At 34.8% G+C, this 16,945-nt stretch overlaps 1 protein-coding gene across 1 annotated transcript in view; it reads right to left on the reverse strand.

The window, feature by feature from the left end:
- Positions 1-13,595: 13,595 nt before the first annotated feature.
- Positions 13,596-16,945, reverse strand: part of LOC145690949 (uncharacterized) — a 106,374-nt gene continuing 103,024 nt past the window's right edge. The window contains exons 2-3 of the transcript XR_014132307.1: positions 15,577-15,680; positions 13,596-13,888 (exon numbers count right to left, since the gene is read on the reverse strand). The gene's annotated coding sequence lies outside the window, so the exon portion shown is untranslated. The remainder of the gene's footprint in view (positions 13,889-15,576; positions 15,681-16,945) is intronic.

The following is a 16,945-nucleotide window of genomic DNA, read 5'->3' on the forward strand; positions in this document are numbered from 1 at the left end:
ATTCTGTTGGTTCTCTCAACGTCATTCCATCAAGTGTTTTTCCATCTGATCTTGTGCATTCTGTTGGTTTTCTCAACGTCATTCCATCAAGTGTTTTTCCATCTGATCTTGTGCATTCTGTTGATTTTTTCAACGTCATTCCATCAAGTGTTTTTCCATCTGATCTTGTGCATTCTGTTGATTCTCTCAACGTCATTCCATCAAGTGTTTTTCCATCTGATCTTGTGCATTCTGTTGGTTCTCTCAACGTCATTCCATCAAGTGTTTTTCCATCTGATCTTCTGCATTCTGTTGGTTCTCTCAACGTCATTCCATCAAGTGTTTTTCCATCTGATCTTCTGCATTCTGTTGGTTCTCTGAACGTCATTCCATCAAGTGTTTTTCCATCTGATCTTCTGCATTCTGTTGGTTCTCTCAACGTCATTCCATCAAGTGTTTTTCCATCTGATCTTCTGCATTCTGTGGTTCTCTCAACGTCATTCCATCAAGTGTTTTTCCATCTGATCTTCTGCATTCTGTTGGTTCTCTCAACGTCATTCCATCAAGTGTTTTTCCATCTGATCTTCTGCATTCTGTTGGTTCTTTCACTGATTGTGTTTGTTCAGACATAAGCGCTCTGAAGATTATGTTATTTACTGCTGAATGACGTCAGTGACTGTCTGTCTACCAGTACTCTAAACATGACAGTGTAGACACTTAAGTCCACGTCTCATGTAGCCTCGCTGCTGAACGGGATACTCAACTCAACTCAACTCAACAACTTTTTATCTTAATAGTCTCCAGCACAGGCAGTGTAACAATGAGACAGACTCGCTTCTAAACATAGAGCTATTTCTATCCGAAAACTTTCATGAGAAACAAGCAAATATTATATTCGTTTGCATTATTATTTTTAATAATTATGGAGAAGTACACAAGATAAATTGTGTACTGCAATTAAATGAAAGGAAGAATAAGACCAATCTATAATCTTGTTATGACATCAACTTTTCATCCAGGGGACATGGCAGATGTTATTTTAAATAATATCTTCTTCTAAAAATGGTTAAACAGCAAATTCAAAATAGTTGTTGTTAAGAAAGCTTGTCCTTCTCCCTCACGTGCCCTCGTTCTCGCATAGGAAATTGGTCCTCGCCCTCGCGTAGGGAGAGTTGTCCGTCGTCCTCGCTCGCCCTCACCCTCGCGGTGAAGACTTGTCCTCGCCCTTGCCCTCGCTCTCATGTTGGGAATTTCTCCTTGTCCTTCGCGCACCCTCGCCTTTGCTGTCGAAGCCTGTCCTCGCCCTAGCGTCATCGTGGGCGAGGGAATTTAAGGTTGCGGATGCCCTCCAGAGGGCCACCCTCGCGAGGGTGAACATCTCTGGATGGGATACACCCTATACACATGGGTGCCCGAAGGCAAGGGCAGGATGGGGCCCGAGCTTCCCCCTGCCTCACGAAAACTTATTAAATTTCTGAAGATTTTCGTAATACAAATAAAAAATACTAAACTAGTATAGCAATCAGAGATTTGAGGCCCACACCCTAGAAAATTTTCTTCGGGCGCCCATTCCAATACATATATATAGAACCAGTTGTTAAAAAATTAGGATAGCATCGCTGTCTATATCAATGTGTTATCTTAAGTTATCTTAGCTCAGGGGTGTCGATTGAGAAGTGAGGGGGAATTCCTTGAAGAAACACTGTTAAAAAACAAATGGAAACATAAAACGAATTTGGTGGATAAATTCAAAACGTAATCTTGGTAAGTCGTTATTTTTAATAACAGTAATTATAGTATTAAATTAGAGTTTAGTGTGCCTCTCCGCAGCAAAGCTATATGATACATGGATCTTCAGCTTAACATGAGTTATACCACATTAGCTTCCACCGGGAATCAAATCCGGCTCTTCTGAACAAAATAAGCGTACATAATCATATAGCTATAAGAGACAAGGACGCCCATCAGGGGGGCAAGGTGGGACGCTCGTCCTCCCTATAGGAAATTGTACTTGGGAATATCGAAAACCCAACCTAATTTTTACATTAATTACAGCAAAATTTGAAACTATTTTTGAAACGTCGCTTATACTTGCCCACCCTTGGGAACCACAGCATGGCCGCCCTTGATAAGAGAGCTCAATATTTAGTAATAGGGCTATTCTATCTCAAATTAACCAAAGTAAAAGCTTTTTAAAAATTCGTGGTCTCAGATTTTGATAATATTTTGTACATTGAAAGACATGTTTGAGAATAGTTATTTCCCAAAATAAAACTTTCCAGCCCTTATAAATTAGTAATTAACTATGCAATCAGCTTCAAGGTTACGAGTCAAAAACGTTTGATTTTGCATTTTTTTGTTTAGGTATTTCAATAAGCATAAGAGCTATGAAGCTAAAAATTTGCATGCGCATGTAATCTTAAATCTGCAATCAAAGTAATGAATATTGTATTGGTGTAGAGTTATAGCAGCATTTATGGACCAAAGTTTAGGCCACGGAATGAGCATGTGGTGGAAGTTGTATATGTGTGAAATTTTAACACAAGTTAAGAAATACCTGTATTTTGTGTGAACCAAATTTGGTTTTAGGTATTTGAAATAAGCCCCTCCAAAAATCTCAATGTGTCTTTTGCCTTTTAACGAGCTTCTGAAATAATGATATAGGCTATTTGATACGGTATAACTTCTATTACAATTATTCCATACAGTAGCCTAAAATCGTGGTCACCCGAAGGGCGGCAGGCCCCCCTGGCTCATAAAAATGTATATGTAATTAGCAAACCACGTATATTAAATACCAGACTAATATAGCAACCATGGAATGGTCCCCCCTAGAAAATTTTCTTTGGGCGCCCCTGCCTACAATTATAACAAAAAATAACAGTCGCCTTATCTACTAATCATCAGTATTGTACAATGTATCAATGTTTACTGAAATTCTTGGATAAGTCGTTAATTTTATTAACAATCTCATGTGACACACTACGTGATCTTCCACTAGCTATGATAGAAATGTGACCTGTTTCGTCAATAAGAATGTGATCGGCTGGCACCCATATGATATCGTCGGTTCCAGGCCAGTGGAAGTGGGCTCTGCAGGGTGTAAGAACTTTGTGTTGTAGTCCTGATATTCCTCAGAATGTTCCAGCACCATTCCAATCCACTATTTGCAGTGATAGACACACGCTACAAATTTTCCTGGATCCAAGACTTTTAATTCGGATGTCTTCTGTTTTTGTTTTTTGTCTACCCAAACTGTGTGTAGATGTTCTATTGATATAGAGGAAATTCGTCCAATTTTTAAATTTATTTCACTATTAGGAATGAAAGCATGATTATTTCTTGTTTCAGGTATTGTTTTCACAGATAAACCATTTTTTTCTTTTAGTCCTGCGATGCTGCTGAACATTTTCAGTTGACAAAAAAAATATCTAATGAATATGATATTGTCCATGGCCAATATCCTGTCATGAGGGAGGTGACTGGGGCGACGGTCCTGGGCTCCGAAGTAAGACGGCGCAAAATTTGGGAGGAAAATAGAAAATATATATATAAAATGGAAGGAAAAAGTAAAAAAGGAAGCGCTCAAAATCAAGGAAAAGCAGGGTTTATTTTTGAAAATTTTCTGCCGCTTCGTGTCAACCATGGCACTTTGTGGCTGGTCTGCCGACCATATTCATATGTACAGGTGGGGACGCCGTCGTATACTCTCACCCCGGGCGCTGATTTTCCACAGGACGGCATTGTCAACAGCCCATTTACAAAACTGCTGTACATTTAATATTTGTTTCGCAGTTGTCTTCTGTAAACTCGCACGAGTAACTATTCGCTTGTTCCACCTACGCCATCGCAAACATTTTTACCATGTGAAGTACCAAAGAAATGCCATTCACATGTAAGACCAAAATCTGATTTGTGCATTCAAATGTTCTTGAAATTTTTACATTTTTTATATTGAGCCGCAGAGATGGAGTGCGTCAGTGGGTCAAGTTTTCTTATTGGTTCGTGGGTCAATAGCATGTGACCCACAACGACCCACCACCCACCATAACCCACTGACTCACTCTGACCTACCGACCCACTCTACTCACTCCATTATAGGCAGCATCTTCTCAACACTGGTGAATTTGTCTACGTTTTACTTTCAAGGCCTCCATTTCCTTTCCTTTTTCATTTGTTTCTGTTTACTTACCTGAGATGAGTGTATGTAAGTGAGAAAAGAACTTCAGGCATTTATGGACATTGATATTTGTAATGTAATAATAGGAATAGGACTTATACTACTACTTGGCTTTCGAGCACACAGTCTGAGTTTTCAGAGGAGCTCACTACTGGACAAAATACGTTTTTGAATCACTGTAATGGGTCGTTCAAGGTTGATCGTGATTTTCGTACGTAAATAATCGATGAATAGCTCGATCATGATGAAACTTACGGGTGACGTAATGTATTCCTTCTCGAGTAACTAGCGCAGTTACAGCGAACATGGCGGCAAGCAGTGTGTCTGTGGTTGTGGAGCAGCGTTGTGTAATCAAATTTCTTGTGAAGGAGAAAGTTAAACCTCGAGTAACTAGCGCAGTTACAGCGAAAATGGCGGCAAGCAGTGTGTCTGTGGTTGTGGAGCAGCGTTGTGTAATCAAATTTCTTGTGAAGGAGAAAGTTAAACCTCGAGTAACTAGCGCAGTTACAGCGAAAATGGCGGCAAGCAGTGTGTCTGTGGTTGTGGAGCAGCGTTGTGTAATCAAATTTCTTGTGAAGGAGAAAGTTAAACCAGCTGAGATTTTCAGAAGATTGCAAGCACAGTAATGGTGAACAAACGATGTCACGGACAAGAGTATACGAATGGTGTGAACACTTTCGCGAAGGACGGGAGCTGCAAAACTCATGTGGACATGAAAGGTGTTATGCATGTGGATTTTCTGGACAAAGGGAGCACAATCAATGCCTAGTATTACTCCATATTGTTGAGTTGCGCTGTACGAAAGTCCGTTGACATCATTTCTACAATACGCCACCATCTCCTGCAGATCGTACTCCTCGCCAGCTGCAGCACGTTCTTGGTATCAGGCGATAGGCTACTGTCTGTCTTCCGTGCTTCGCGAGTCGGTCAAGATATTTAAAATCGGGAACCGGACCTACATAATTTTGATTTTCTAAAGTGTTAAATAAATATTGGGAAATCTCCCTTCTTCAAATTTCCAGACAGGCCTAAAGTCCTGTGGAGTTTTGACATCCTAACTCTATATAAATACGTGTTACGGAAGTAAATCTTTTGTCTTAAACGCAGTTCGACAATTTTTGCCCTGACATTATTACTTCAGGTGTATGATGATGGGTCATTATCAAAGTTTTAGCACAGATCTGTATATCATAATTACTCCCATTATGTGAAAGTACATGATGTTTTTAAACATTGGTCAACTTATTAATTCATGATTAGCAAATCCATCAATGTTTTGGAAATCAAACGAACGGAACCCATTTTTATCTCCGCATACAAAGCAAGGATCATGTATCTTCGTGTTCTTAAACTTGTAGCAGGCATGAATACAATTCACGAAATTCACGTGATGTTGTTCTCCCCGTTCATTTTTAGGGACCAACATCGCTTCTACATCAAAGATGATGTACAAAAAAGTACCTACATGCTGCACCGTAGCAGCCTGGAAAAATCAAATGTGGCCATCGTTCACATGAATATAACACGTTTTACAATAAGATTCACCACATTCGTGTTCACACTTACGGCCACGCATGTCAACAATATCACCACATTAGACACAGATTCTTCTTGTTTCGCATAAACCCTTCCCGCGAACAATCACCGTTTTATGATTGGCAAAATATTCCTCTGAAGAAAACAATCTGTGACAATCACCGCACTCGTGTTTAGTACCATCATCATCAGAAACCTCGTGATAGTTCTCGCATATCGCGCATTTAAAGTTGCTTTTACGGTTTTCTATATGACAATACCATTCCAAACAATACTGACAATACCCATGTTTGTTAAATAGTTCTAATGTTTGTAATTAATTCGTAGTGTCCTTTAGTATACAAAATCAAAATTTTCTTTGATGCATGTATTCCCGGATATATTACATTGTAGTCTCAAATCAATCGGTTCTTCTCGTAGATAATAATTTGGTAATGAGGCGTTAGCTTATTCTGGAGCTTTTTCGTATCCTCATTAGTACACTTATCAAAGATTTCAATGTCAAATTTAGCCCTGACACACTAATCATTTGCTTGTTTTAACAATCGTTTAGGATGATTTTTCAATTCGTACATTTGCGCACGTCGGCGATCAGCTCTAGCCTTCCCAAGGACAATACTCTTGAGAAGACAATACACATCCATTTCCACTGGAATAGTACAGTGTTCCATGTGTGTCACAAGACTGCTATATTTTGCTGAGCCAATGGTTCGTCCCTTATATTTACGTGAATCGGCAATGTGAATTTTGAAAGTTACACTGTCCCCAAAAAATAATTTTTATTACTATTTAAAACATTTTCAATATTTGAAACCGAACCTTGGGGCTCAATTGTGACTGGTTTCTTAATCGTGGATACAAAACTTTCCATTTTGATGCTAACATACATGTGATTGTCGACGTCGTTTAACGTATGCTCCCTTACAAATTCAAATAAGGAATAAATATATTGTCCGGGTTATCAATTCCATTTGCGGGAATACGTTCAATGGTAACTTTTTTCCAGTTAGTCCAAAATAAGTATAATGGTAGGTTGTACTATTAACATTACGAAAATATCATCTGTTCCAGTACCATACATGACAGGTTCTGGTGCAGAACAAGTGCTAGGCTCCGGAAGAATACCAACGAACTCATTCGACTCATCTGCAGTTAAACATGCAGTTTTCTCTGCAGACACAAGTTTCATAAACTTTTCACAGGCTAAATTTCTCATATTCTCTTTGCAAAAGAAGCCTACATGATATAAATTAGTAATATCTTTTGCAGACTTACAATTCTTCAAAACATGAGAATTACAACCAAAATGCAAGAACACCGCATGTAATAGCTTGAAATAAGCTTCATTGCTTACCTTCACATTCGTAGCATTACATTGCTTCAGCACTTCCCATGTAAATAAAACTTCATTAGGATTACCGTATCCGCGGGCTTTGTGAGCAGCCAGCATGGTACAAATCACCGTACGTCCTTCCATTGTATCAAATAAATTAAACGAATAAAAGTGTCAGCAAATAAAAAAGCATACATAATTAAAATATAAAAACAAGGAAAATACTGTACACGGAAAAAACTTATCAAAGCAAAATAACAACAGAAAATAAAACAAAGAAAATAGCAAAGCGTAGCAAGAACATATAAAAAGAAAAAAGTTTAAACAAAAAAATAAAGAAAGAAAACGGTTAACTTAGCTTCGATGGTTTAGAACAGAGAAATTCAACACAAAAAATAACAAATAAATAAAAAAGATTAGCTTAAGTTCGTTAGTTTAGAACAGAAATTTGACATAAAAATATCAAATCAATTAAAAGGGGTTAGCTAGGCTCGTTAGTTTCCAACAGAGAAATTAAGCACAGAAAAATTAAAGAAAGAAAATAGAATAACTTTGTTTATTTAGTTAAAATATAAAAAGCAAGAAAAGATTAAACATACGAAGTAGTATACAAAGCATTAAATAATAAACAAATTAATGTGCCCGGTTTAAAATACCATTATAAAGGAACTGATTTTTTTCCTAATTGTTAATGCATAATTTATTTATTACTAATTTTTTTCATTTTTAATGCTAGTTTCTCTTCATTCAGTAACAGTTAAAGATATTTTATTTTAATAACAATAAATTTGTTTCTAGTTAAATACATTTGATTGTCATTTATGGTTTGACTCTTAAAGTTTATTACTGCAAAATACTAAAGTAATGTGCTACTAAAAAGTTTAAGTGTCATGTATTACTAAAAACCCTTCTCATATTAGTAATTTTCTTATAACAGTACTTTGAAATTTTTATGTTATACAGAAACTAAAATGTAAGTTGCAATTTTTTTGTATGAATTTTCCAAAACATGAAAATCATTTATTTGAAATGTAAAATGAAATATGCAAGTTTCAAAATTAAAAATACATGTTGCAAAGCCGAAAATGTAATTTTCAAAACTAAAAATGCAATTTGCAATTCTTAATATGTTTGTTTCATTACATGTAGCTCGTTATTTCTAAATTGCAATTCTTAATAGTATCGTTTTATGTTAGACATTAATTACAATTCTTCATTCTTATATTTCGTAAAATGAAAATCATTCATTATAATTCTTCGAATGCTATTAACTGTACCAGCCCCCGCCAAGTAAACTTTGTGGTGGACAAAACCGTGTTCGTGGGTTTTCTCGGGGTTCTCCCGTTTTCTCCCACTTTCTTCATTCCACCATTTTATTCCTTACTCATCATCACCGTCTCCTTTAGCCTTAGAGGCATAACCTCGGGACGTAAACCTCAAAGATTTCATTTCTTTTTTTTGCTATTAACTGTGTTAAATTCGTGTAGTGTTAATCTACAATTCTTGAAATTGTAATTTTCAAAAGAAAATGTAAACTTTTATATTTTAATTACAATTGTTTAACTAAAGAAGTTTTGAAAGTATCAAATATAATACTTTCACCGCTGGTCATACCTAGCAAATTTGACTGTTGCTTTCACAGTTGAGTTATAATTCGGGATAAAACACTTGGACCTTTAATAATAAAGAAACACAATATTTACATGAAAATTATATTTCAGTATACAAATTTTGCAAAAATGTGTATTAAGTGAAATTGCATGTTCCTAAACTATATGTTTGGAAATTAAATTGCATGTAACGAAAATATTTGCAAACATTAAATGCATGCTGTCAAAAATTTTGGAATGTTCTACTTAAACGTGACATGTAATGAAAGTATATGTTGCGAAGAAAAATGTTTTTGACGGATCGCTTCTTTAAGAAGCTAAAAAGAACTGCTATGCTGTGAACCTATAGATAATTTGTTTCCTTGGAAACTCGTTGTTAAAGTTGTTGTGAAGTTAAAAAAATCGTATTATTTACAATAACAGGGTGTCTAGCAAATTTCTCTAAGCAATTTCCTGACATTTTCCCGACAATTTCCATATTTTTCCCGACCTAAGAAAAAATAGCAAAATTTAAGAAAGGTCAAAATGTGATGAAAAAGTGTACAAAATCTTACCTAATCAAAAACTTTCTCCTTATTCATGTATACAATGATGTAATCTAATCACGCAACTTCTTCTTTTCTTCTATAATAGCGACTTCTGACAACTGATTCACGATTCCGTTTCTTTGCTTCAAGTTACTTTAATCTCTGCTGTGCTCTTTTTTCAGCGGCTCTGTGATTTTTTTCTGACATCACTTTCCTATGATGTTCTTCGGCTTCCTTGAATCGCGCGTATGCATTTCTCATTGACAGTATCATCTGTTTTGGGATAGGTAGGGCTTGTACGCCACCAGCTATATTAACAGAATCACACACTACACGCTGCGCCACTCAAGAATCCTTTGAAATTTTATATTATTTTTTCGTTTACGGAAAAACTCCTTTCTAAGGCTGCATTGCCATAGGAAAGAATTAGGCACATCCTTACAATCTTGCACAGATATACATCATTTGGTGACAAGACACTCATCCAAAAGTCATAAAGTCTGTGTTCAGTTCTTGTTTAAGACTCCATTTTCTATCGCACATATCTGACCTGCTAGAGCCTTGTATTCTCTGCCTGCCATTTTTTGCATCGAACGCTGAGACAATATACTCCGCACAAAAATTTCGAACGTTGCTCACATTTGTTCAACAGTTTCTTCCTGTGAATAGCAACGGTGAAAAGATAAAAAAACGTCAGTGCATTTGTAAGGGAATACTTTAGCAGAGACTTCTGCTGCAGTTTGGAAACAAAAAGCTGATAGCATTCAAGAACTTGTTTACGAAAACACAGTATTTTCTTTTCACTAACCTCTGTACATTTCCTTACTGCTGATCTAGTTGCATACCCAAGGTCAATTTCCTTAACACGTACTAAATTAACATAGATGTTTTCATTTTTCTCCATAACATGAATCTTACCCTGTCCATCGTTTCTTTTGTAACGAAGCTTGACATCAATAATTTTAATAACTGAGTGAGGATGCCATGAACAAATGAAGTCATAGAGGTGTCTGACTGATATTCGGTCAAGAAATACCACAGTCCTCAGCTAGGGATTGAAAAAAAGCTAATTTTGCAAGGAGCAACTTTTCGTTCAAACTTTCAGCTACTATTCTGAAACTGTTACAGTTGAGTTCTTTGTCTGTTCCTTTAACGGTTTCAATATACGTTCTCACATTCGGTTATATTTCTTGGCTTCGCTTTGCTACTTTAGCATTATCTACCCATCGAATGTGGCAAAATGGAAGAGAAGATAATGACGAACCTATTATTTCAGAATACTGAGCACGCCCTGCTGGTACCATTTCGAACAAGTTATACAAGGCACTAACGAAAGAAATCAAATCCATCCAGTTTTTTTGTATGTCAGTCTTAAAACCACCGTGAACAACGTGAAGACTACACGAACCAAGTTCGAGAAGTCGTGGAGCATCTGTGCAAGGCTGGCACAATGTTCCTCTTTAATTAGCCTTAAAAGTGCCAAGTTTATGTTTGGCCCTTCCATTGAAAGTTGCAGAAGCTTAGGTCGCATAAGCAACTGCATTACATTCTGCAAACCATACAGTACGTCTGTAGCTGCACTATTATCCATAAAAACAGAATTTAAATACCATGTTCTGACTCTGTTGTTGTTGTCGTCTCAGAAGTATACTCTCACATCCATTTTAGTATTTTGCGCAACAGGATTTAAACTTTCATCAAATCCAACGACATAATGTTCGCATTCTTGCAACAAAGATTTAAGTTCATGTTGAAAATATGGACACAATCCACACACGATGATATATGACATTTCTCCTTGTGCAATTTCATGTCACTAGCAATTGCACTGTCTGGAAATATCCTACTAAAAAGAACAACACTATTTTCAGCACTGCGTTTATACACCACAAAATCTCTGCCTGTGTAACACTATCCTTCTCTTTATATTTGTCTAGGGTCGAAGTACTAGTTGGAGAGCGTGTTTCACTTGATGAGCATGTAAGAGGATCAGTGCTGGTGCCAGGTACGTCTACATGTGATGCTAACACAGGAACAACTGAACTTTCATTAGGTTTTGTTGGGAAATGATATGTCATTGTAAAATTGTTGTCGAATTGCTACAAGGTTTTGACATCTGCCAGATTTTCAAAAGTATGTTTATTCTTTTTCCTCTAAAAACAAAACTCGAATCCTAAGATTATTATAGACAGATGTTACATTTTACGAATGGAAATTACGTTTAATAAAACAAACTTACCTGCCTCTTACATCATACACATAGCCACTTTCAATCTAACGTATACTACAAACAAATGACTGACGAGTTGCGTTCTAAACAAAAGAATGGCGAAATGCGATTTTGTGAATGATTATATTGGAATTTTCAAATCTAAATGCGGTGACACAAAGTCTTCACCTCAAGCAAATAAGCACAATAATTGTCAAAACGTAAATTCAAATTTACCGACTTTTTTCGCGAATTCCCGAAAAATCCCCGATTTCCCTACCATTTTTTTTAATTTAAGACGAATTCCCGACTTTCCCGATTTTTCCGACTGCTAGACACCCTGAATAATCTTGTATGGTACTAAAATATAATTGAAAGTGTCTAATATGTAACAAAATTATTAGCTGATATAAACATTAAATGTATGCAGTAAAACAAAAATTATTTGTAAAAAAATTAAGTTATGCAAGGACGAAATAATATTTTTCTCTCGTATTACTAACAATAATATTCGTCGTTTAAAAATCAACTGTGAATTACAAGTAGGGGAGAGGGGGGTACATTTGAACAGGGGGTACCTTTGAACATTTAAGATAACAAGCTAGAAATAATAGCATATCTGGTGGTTTCAAAATTTTTAGTTTGGCAAAACTGCGTTGCATGACGGTCAACTGTTATCTGCAATTTTAATGTAACTGTTGATGAACAGCAGTACTTTGTTACATTTGTGGGGTGAAAAGTTGGAATTTTTGTGAAGTTTTGTAAGATTTTTGACAGAAGCCTGTGTTTTGATATTATTTGCCATTCATTGCAGAAGCAAGTACATTAATTTACTTATCCAATGTTGCCCTTTGTATTTCACAATAGTTTGTACTATCTGGGTATTATCAAATTCTGCTTGATCATGCCGGTTGGGGCAGCTTTGAACAAAAATTAGGGGGCACATTTGAACATTGTTCTACCTATACTTTTCTGAAAGTTATAAGTACCAGCAACATGTTTGTGTTCTCAGACAATGAAGACAAATGTTCAGTGCCAACTGCTGATATTGTGTGTGGACTTTCTAATTCTTGTCTGTCGTTTTCGATTACTTTTAAACTCTCGCCCGCCTCACTTGGGAGTTGAGTATAACCTTGAAGTTGAATTGGATTATAACTGTCACTATTCATCTCAGTGACCCCAAAAACTATGAATTCAACTCAATTCAGATGTGTTTCCGAAGGGGAGGCAAATTATTTAGAGCACAGAGGCGCACAATGTACAAATACGGGCCTGCATATATGTTTCAGCAATTATTACTATTATTATTATTTCCTTGCCATACGCGATTGGTTAATTCTTGTGCCTTAAACTGTTAATGCTGCTTTGTTACATTATCCTTATTGTTCGTAAACGAATTCATCCTGAAAATAACGATTATTGTAGTAAAATAATGGTTTGTTCAAAACTGCCCCACGTATGTTCAAATCTACCCCATGCTTGTTTCAATCTACCCCCCAAGGGGGTACATTTGAACGACACCCCCTGCGCCCTTGCACAGAATGACAAGATCAAACAAAGTACTCTATTTTATGGCAAATATAATGTATATTATATTTAGCTTTTGCTACAGTTCTATAAGGAAATTTACTGGGTGTTTGGAAGCAAAAACGAATTTTTGAAAACAGATGTTCAAATCTACCCCCCTCTCCCCTACTTGCATGTAAGTTAAAAGTATTCTCTATATAAAAATATAACTGAAACAAAACAAATCTGTATGTCTGCGTCTGCTGAAAAAGTATCTTGAATGCAACAATCATTTAACATTGTACTAAAAGTTTTGTATATGCTGGAACTATATAAAAGTAACGTACATATAACAGAAAAATTTACAAGTGCATGTTCGTAGAAGAAATAATTGTAGGTTATATCTATTTGCATGTAAGTTTAAAAATTTCAAGAAAAACCTCAGAACATGGAGTGTGATCCATTAAATTAATTGTTTTGCAAACTCAGTTGAACAATTTAGGATTGTGAATGGATAAAACAGTGAACGGATAAAAATGTGAACTAACAAAATTACTGCATGCTTCAAAAATACACGTATATTGTATACAAAAATAAATTCAAAACAAAAAAACATGCAGGAAAAAACAAGCACGAACACAAATTGCATGGCCTGAGAAAGAACTGTGTATGTTGTAAATGAAAACATAATACAAAGAACTTGTTACGCAAAAGAATATGCATGCTCTTAAAAATAAATGATGTCAATAAAATTAATTCTTTGAAAAGGAATCTGCATGCTACAAACTTTTGTGTTACAAAAATACATGTGAAAATAAACTTATTTAGATACTATAAAGTAAATGTGTGCTATGAAAAAATTTTCTTAAGCAAAACTTTCTCACGTTCGTCGTCAGTGATGCTTACTTTACTTCTGTGAACTTGTATACTTTGGAATTCTGAAGTCCGTTGTAACTTCCACTTCGTAGGTTTTCAATCAAGGGGATCTCCAATTATTGCAATGCAGTCCTGAAACAAAAGAAACTTTACTAAGTAACACTTGTAATTTATTTTCGTATTCTTCTAATAATTTTTATGCATCGCTTGCATAGGAAGCTCAAAGCAATTTTGATTGCGAACTTAAAAAAATAATTTGTTATACAAACTCAAATCAACAACGTTGCTAAAATACTAAAAATTGTGAACTTGTAAATAATTTATTTTAAGTAATGTGTGGTTTTCGAACGAATTTTTCTTATATGTGAATATTAAAATGTTTTCTCAATCAAGCTAACTTAACCTAAATTATGCTAACCTTTCTATTTTACTATCTATTTTTCCTTTCATAAATATTTCTCCTTTTCTTCTTTCGTATTTTACTTCTGACGTATTAAATGTTATGGATCGCTTCTGTAGCAATTTTTGTTCCTTTTTAGAATGTAAACTTTTAAGAGCGGCTACACTGTGAATCTAGAAATAATTCGTGTTATTCGTAATAACACTCACTGTTAAATTTATTTCAATCGATTCCTGGTGAAATCTCTGCTTACTTTTCTTAACATAACACTATAAGTGTGAAGAAACTGATTTTTTTGGAAACTCGTTTTTTTAAATTCGGTTGTGAAACCAAAATATTCAAACTGCTAAATATTTTTTCAATCAAACTAACTCAACCTAACTGAAACTAACCTTTCTATTTACTTGCTACTTTTCCTTTCTTAAATGTTTTCTTTAATTATTTCCTTTGATAGGCAAACTCTGCTTATTTATTCTCTTGTTTTCTTTTGAAACTCGTTGCTAAAAAGCTGTAAACTGTTAGTTAAATTGTTAAATTTCTACTTGCTACTTTTTTCTCTCTTAAATGTTTGTCTATTTCTACTTGGTCTTTAAATATTCCGTTCCTATCTCTTACGTATCGTTTGCTCTTCAAACTCTTAAGAGCAGTGATGCTACGAATATTTACCAATTACGCTTCCTGCGGAAGCTCATAAAAACAGGTATGCTTTGAACTTACAAAAAATATTTTTCTTTCCTATCTTTTACGTTTCGTTTGCTGTGCAAACCCTTAAACGCAGCTATGTTGCCAATTTTTTATTCGCTTGTTCTAGCAGGTCTTAAGAGCAGTTGCAAACATACAAATATTAGTTATTTGTAGAAAGTCATACGAACACTTAAAGTTTGATCCTAGTAAGAAAGCTCGTAGTTAATTATTTAAATACTCCTAATGATTACTCGAACACTGTCTTTTACTGTCTCCTTTCTTGTAGAAAGTGGGAAGAGTAAATTCCATTTGCGAATTCGTACATAATTCGCTATCTCATGAAGTTGTTCTTATTCATTGCTTCGCATGAATAGCAAGCTCCTAAGAGCAATAATAAATATGCGAGTAATAATTTCGATTATTTCTTTGGATCGTTTTCGTAGAAAATTCATCCTGTTTCTCCTAATATTATTTATTATACAGTTCTGGAAGAACTTAATTGTTAAAATTGAGTGTGATTATTTATTCGTTCTCTTCTTGCAGGAGCTGTGCTTATTTTGTGGATCGTATGTTAAGCATACTCGTTGAAATTGGTTGTGATTATTTTAATTAGATCATTTGCAAGGAAAATTCATAGCAATCTGTGATTGCGATCCTACTAATAAAGCTCGTAATAATTTACTCGATGAACAATGTAAGATTGTGATTCTACTAAAAGAAATGCTAAGGAACATACCTTTGGTACAGTAGCACCAGGTATAATAATAATAGTAGTAGTAATACTAGTTGTTGCTGTTGTACAATACTACTCATGCAGTTCTCCTAGAAGACCAGGATAATCTGAAATAGAAAATAAGTATATATACTAATTGTCCATATATCTATTCAAGGATGAAATAATTTCCGAGTTCATAAAAAAGTATATCGTAGAAAAATGTAAGAATGTCAATACAATAGTAAATATTCTTTAAGTTAAATATAGCTCGAAGACCAGCGTTAATATATTAGTACACTAAGTTTGGTTTGACAAGGTATAGTGACAGATTAAATAAAAGCAGAACCAATAGTTATAGACTACAAACAAAGATAAGAGAAGCAAGCACACATACAGAAAAGGCAATGGCACACACTTTTTAAAATTTCTTCATAGTATTATTCATAAAGATAGGATCCTATTACGAGGCAGAAATAATAGACACAAAAAAGAAATCATAAAAATAGAAATACATTAAGGAGAAAAAGAGTAGTCATACATAAAAGATAATAACGATCAATAGTAAATAAAGTAGCTTAGCTTATCATGTGTGAACAAGATAAACTTTCAAGAAACCATAGTTCATTAAGGATACAAATAAACAAGATAACCATAGTAAAGTAAAAGAAGAAAACTTCAGTTGCACACTACTAGGATCCATAGTAAGACATAAGTTAGCTTATTGGTATTAATACAAGAATAAAGAAAGTTTCAACAAGAGACAACAAAGTACCATATAATATAACTTTAGGTTAGGTAAGGATAGGTTAGCTCGCATAAGTTTTAATAAGTTCATATTACTTTATCAGTAATCAAGAAGTAACAAACAATAGAAAGTTTTATTTACAAGAGAAAGCGAACAGAAAGAGGAGCAAAAAATAAATTATTTAGCAAGCAGAAATAAGAGTAATAGGTTAGGATATTTATGTTAAGAAGTATGAAGCGTACAATCAAATACACGCCTATTAAAGAAGTGGAAACTTAATTAGGGTCAACATATTACAAAGTTTAAATTAATTCAAAATAAATTATTCAGATCATCTGGATACTTAGGTTAGATTAGAGTGGCAGAAGTTAGTTCATACCGAAAGGCATCAAATACGAGTCAAAGAATACGACATGAGTTCAAGTACTACTAACAACAGTAAGGAAAACAATCAGAAAGATAAAACTATCAAGAATCACGAATGAGGAGAGACATAAATAATAGTAAGCAGAGAAATAAGTTAGAGCATCATGCCAATTTAAAGACATACTACTAAAAAAGAAGATAAACAAAAATAAGTTAGCTAAAAGCTTGGTTAGGAGAACAAACAAAGATACAAAATATCAAGACGTAACTCAGATGAAG

Source organism: Thermobia domestica, chromosome 7, assembly GCF_964235325.1.
Source record: "Thermobia domestica chromosome 7, izTheDome1.hap1.1, whole genome shotgun sequence".
NCBI classification, from domain to species: Eukaryota; Metazoa; Arthropoda; class Insecta; order Zygentoma; family Lepismatidae; genus Thermobia; species Thermobia domestica.